We start from the raw sequence: 6,000 nt of genomic DNA on the forward strand, positions 1-6,000 counted from the left end.
TGTTTTCCTCATTGGAGAACACAAGGTCAAGTAGATTTGGAGTTTGACCCTCTCTGTACCTGGTCGGTTCCTTAACATGTTGATAAAAAAAACAGTCTCTTATCGTTTCGAGGAATTTAGATGATTGATGCTCAATGCTTGCTGAGCACGACTGATTGATCCAGTCAATTTCCTTGTGATTAAAATCACCCACAATTACTTTGTGCGACGCTGGTGTGTTAAAAACTGCTTTGATAACGTTGTTAATTTTTGTGTTATCCTCGTTCGCGCTGTTAGGGCTACGGTACATACAGCAGATGATCAAGATGTCTCGGTCGCGTAGTTTGATAGAACATGTAACATAGTCACTGCAGTCGGTGTTTAGACAGACTTTTCCAGTGTCAAATATATTTTTAACATAAATCACTACTCCTCGTTTATTTTCATCACTGAAGAAGGCATGGTAGTTTACTAGTTCATATATCGAGTTGCTTAACGGGTAAACACTCATCTTGGGAAGAATTTCGGTCAGACAGATAAGGTCAGGTTGTTCTCTTTCAACATATTCCTCAAGTTCGAACTTTTTGGTTGGTGTAAGAGTGTCGACATTGGAATAATAGACTTTCAGGTTGTTTGGATTTTGCAGGACTGGCTCTGGTATTTGTAGGGAACTTGACTGCGAGTTAAAACAACTATCCTAGCTCCTGGATAGTTCTGGGGAGGTTGGGGATGTTTGTTGTCTTTGAGAATTTTCCACGTCACTGGTCGTTACATTAAGGTAAGATTCCTGTGATGGAATCGCGTAAGGCAGTGTCTCATTATCCTTACTGTCATCGATTGAATGCTGACTAACATCCATTTCATCCTCTGAGTCTGATTTTCTTATAGGACTAATTGTTAACGATCCATTGTTGACGTTTGGTAGAGGCGGGAGTTTTTGTTGTTTACTAGTCGATACTAGACTTACTCCGATTCCGACATGGGGTGCTGTGGTGAGGCAGTCCCCGAACAGCAGGTTTCCCCCCTGTTTGCTGGAGGATTGATTTGTGCTTGATCTCGTATTCAACACATTAGGGTGGCCTGTGTTGAGGCAGTCCCCGGACATCAGGTCACCCTGTTGGTTGGTTCTTACAATTTCAGGCATCAGCATAGTTTCACGTTGTTGTTCACGACGAGGTATTTGTTTGTGCCGAGCACCTTGAGACGGGTCAAGTGGTAGTGGTTGAGGTAGTACGCGAGTCTGTGAGATGTTCGCTTTCATTTAATTCTTACCAGAGTATTGGCCTGAAGTGTTATTGTTACGGTTGATGGTGTCCTTGGGGACACTATGATTGTTGCCCGGTTCAATATTTCCGCGTAGTCTATCTTTGAATTGTTCACGACGTTCTTGTCTCTGGGTTTCTGTTAGGTCACGAGTCAGGATGACTCTTTGCAGGCGTGGTTCGACCTTTTGCTTTATATATCTAGCATTTTCGAGTAGGAATTTCCTTTGTAATTTACTGCCAAGTCCTATTATCAAGGGTCTGGTTTTTTCCACAGCAGGACGACCTACCCTGTAGTTTGCTAAAATTTCCAGTGAATCTAACCCTAAGGCACTTGCTATAAGAGCAACATCCCTTTCATCCATTTTTGTTTCTCAAGTTGTTTTCATCACTCTTTTCTGGAACATTGAATAGTATTATGTTTAGTTCTTTTTGTTTTCGTTTTTCAAGCTCCTGACTCCTACTGTTTACAAGTTTTTTTTTTTATATTTATTTTATTTTCGAAGATTTTACATATACAGATACATGGTTATCTCACTCACACCATACACACCTCCTCACATCATATTCAGCATAATTGCCATCTTTATGTATTATAAACATCCTCAAAAATTGACCATCACATTCACATCCCACAGGCTCATCAATGATCATCAATCATACTCACATCGTCATTAATTAAGCATACATGTACCAATATATTATTAACTCGTCCAAGATAATCATACACAATCAACCCACTCACCTCCTTATTCAACATGACATGAATATAATATTATCATCACGAGTCATCAACCTTATAATATTTATAATCATCATATACACTTACATCATCATTCAATATGATGTCAATAGGATTATCATCCTGGTCAACAAACACATCATCCTTCATCATAAAATCACTGTATCATTTCTGTACTTATCATCAACACAATTACATTATTCATCCTTATCATCTATCACCCTACAAGCATACTACCATAACATTACATTTCAACATGACTTCAATATATATTTTCATTATTAGCATGCCCTAATCATTACACTTTTTAAATGTGATAAAAAAAAAACCCAACTAAGTCTCTGACACATCGAGATTTACTTACAAAACACTGGCAAGTGGACATACTTGACACACACACACACACACACACACATGTACAAAACACACACATATAAAAGACACACACAATGAGAGAGAGACAGGGGGGAGAGAGAGAGAGGGAGAGAGAGAGAAAGAAGGAAGAGGGGAGAGAGGTCAGACTTTCAGATATTATGGCTCATTACTTATATAATTATGCAAGTAGAAAAGCTTAACTGATATTAATGATGTATGTACATGTAATTTTAAAATATGTGTAAGTTTGTTTAGGTTTTCCTTTAGTTCGAATAATATGCTCTCCTTTGATATGTTTATTTCTTCTCTCACAACCTCCCTTGTCCCAATATTGATGTTTTTAATTTGGGATTCAATTTGTTGTAGTCTCGAGTCGTTTGCTGCACAGATTTTGTGTAGCGAGTTATTCATCTCCTGTATAGATGGTTGTAGCCGTTTGCAGCTTCGACATGACCAAATCATATTAGCCGATTCGCCATTTTTTATACAGATGTACATGTTGTCACTGATACCTGTGCATTTTTGGCAGAATAAGAGTTCACACCCATCACATGAAATATGTCGCGAATTTTCAGTGAGTTGAGTATCGCACTTACCGCACATACTGAGTACATTGTCAATATTTCTCTTCTTACTACCTGCCCCTGAAGACTCTGTGTTTGGGCCGGATATGCCTACACTATTCATGTTGTTGGTCTGTTTTATACCATCCTTGTTGGTGTTTAAGTAAACAGTTTATTTAGATTGAACAATTTTTTAAGAGAATTTCACATACAACTTTTTTAGCCAGTATCTTGACAGCATGTGGCCTGGGTGGATCCCATCTGTAAGGAGACTGTAAGCTATGGATTCGGTAGCATATGCACGATTGCTTTTACTATTTCTCAGCAAGTCTACAGCTAAGCGAGGAGATCGGACTCCTACTCGTTCGTTTAATTGACGAATACCTTGGTTGAGGCTGTCCACATGATTGCGCAACGTAAGATCATCATTTTTATAAATATCACTGTTGGCATGTCCTTTGTGGTGGTTCCATATTCTTATAGAGTAGTACGGACACTCCAGGATAGTGAGAGTGACTTTGTTGTGGTGATCTTGTTTAATACTGTCCAACCTTTCATACTGTAAAAGTGTTTCATCGACAGAATTTTGATGATTTAATCGGATGAAACGTCCCGTCTTGGTAGTTAAATCACACGTGCCAGTCCACAAGACAATATGGATCTGCCCTTATCGCTGTACTAGACTCCGGACATTATTCTGTATATAGTCTATAGTGGCTGTTGTACCCCTCCCACGGACACATCTCCAGATTATTCGTTTTTCTAAATCATTGTTCACAACATTTTGTAATCGTATACCTTTGCTCGAGGATACAAAGATAAGAGTTCTTCTTATAGAGTTAATATCATATTCTGGCATAGGCTTGTCCAGATATTTTCTAAGTTTAGACACACTCATGACACAATGATAAATGTTTTTGTTCACGTTGTACCATGTTTACCATTCACGATGTATAACTGGCGATGACATTGTTAATTAATTAAGAGCTCAGGTAATTAATAACATGATTAAAATGGTTTTAAGGGCACGCGGCACATAAATATCAAAACCAAATCGACAAATCGACAATAATTTCAACTCGCGGGAACGCGGGGTGGGGGGTGGGGGGTCGGGGGGGGGGGGGGGGGTGGGATTTTACACAGAGAGATGTGTAAAATGACAATGTAGACTGAATTGTCCCTTTAACATATTCGTATTACAATATTATCAACAAACATGTCCAACTTTCAAACAATGAATCACCCAACTGGAGGTCGATAGCCTGAATCGGCGCACGTGAAAAATACAGCTATTTTCCGTCAGTGCCGAGTACAGCGACTAATGGTAGGTGTTGCAGGATGAAATGTACCTGACGTAACGCGCGACGTTGGTGACATATTGCGTAACACATAAAGGACGTCGTTTTGACGGTGCTTTTCTGACGCGTTATTATCATAATGCATGTTTTACCGTTATCCAATATATACATGTACCATTAAAAAAGGATGATACACTATTATAAATAACGAACATTTACAGGCTAGACTATGCATATAGGAGTGAATTTTATTTCCTCATGACTATGTTCACTATTTTTATTGAGGCTTACTTGAACTTACGGAGCCGCGATGGCCGAGTGGTTAAAATAATGTAATATCATCGCGTCGTCGTCGCGGATTTGACTATAAATATTAAAGCACTTTTCCTATGACCGATGTTGATCAATTTTCTTTCAATTTTAGTACAGATCGATTTCTAATCACGCTTTTTAAATGGCGTGCCTGAAGTTACTATTGAGAATCACAGGGGTCTGAGAATTAGTACATTGTACAATGAATATCAATTTGGACCTAACAGAGTGCCCGTACATTATTTTAGACGCTTTATGGATCTAGATAAAAATCGGTAATATTCGTATTCTACATGTACACTGTACTCGTATAATACACCACGAAGAGAATGAAATTTCCTGATTTTTTTATTATCTAGACTCCTACACATCTAAAAAGGGTGTGTGGGCACTCTGGTGTGTCTAAATATATGTATGTATTAACTGTAACTATATCTCAGATCCCTGTGTTATGCATTGGACACAAATGAAAATTTAGAGTTTAACACAATTCTAGTTTTCAAGTCCGGGTTCTCAGGTTTATCTTCTTCTCAACGGCCACTTACATTCGGAAAATCAAAAATAATTTTTACTTTTAATTGAATAAATGTTTATGTGAGTTTATTTATTGAATGGCAAACTACACCGTTCGGTCGCACCAGATATGCAGTCACAAGGACATTTTCCAGCATGCATCACGCACTTGTCAATTTTGTATATATTCTAGATCTCTTTATAAGTGAAATGATTGTGTATAGAAGAAACATGTACCTGTATGACAACGAATATGTCTTCTACAAATCTTATAGTCTGGCTTCAAATGTTCAGTAATTGTTTTTATGAAATCCGATTTTAGCTAGGCCTAGACCTATAGATGTAATTTGACATGTTTCAAACTGACATTACGTAACGCGTCGTCGTGACGTTTGGTCTTACGTCGTTATAAAGGTGGACAATTTACGGAATTTTTAAAATACGCAGTTATTTTTTTATTATTGATCGCAAAATCAAAATAAAAAGTGTTATAAAATTTTCAGTTAGGACACATTGCGAATACGATTTTATATCGATATTCAATATTTCCTAATATGCTGATGAATGTCACTAAAATCGCTATATTTTCAAAAAGTAATAGAAAATCACTGGGTGGACAAATTACGGAATTTTTTATTTTCTGTGTTTTAAGTGAAAGCGTCCTTATAACAGGGCTATATCATATGTATGATAAATTCAATAAAAACACATTTCGTACATTATTTCAAATACTTGAAATAACTTACAGTTTTCTCTCAATGTTGCTATGAAATTGAACATCGTTTTCTCTGGGTTAAGCGTTACATTTTGGCAAAGGTAAATAATGACGGTTTTACAACATCGTACATCATCTAACACCATTGAAAGATCATGAATGTCATTTGACATATAATAACGCATCTTTGAATCATGTTCATTTATTTTTGTGTATTTTAGTGCGATTTTAGATCATTTTT

This window comes from Argopecten irradians, chromosome 1 (genome assembly GCF_041381155.1).
Source record: "Argopecten irradians isolate NY chromosome 1, Ai_NY, whole genome shotgun sequence".
Lineage (NCBI taxonomy): Eukaryota > Metazoa > Mollusca > Bivalvia > Pectinida > Pectinidae > Argopecten > Argopecten irradians.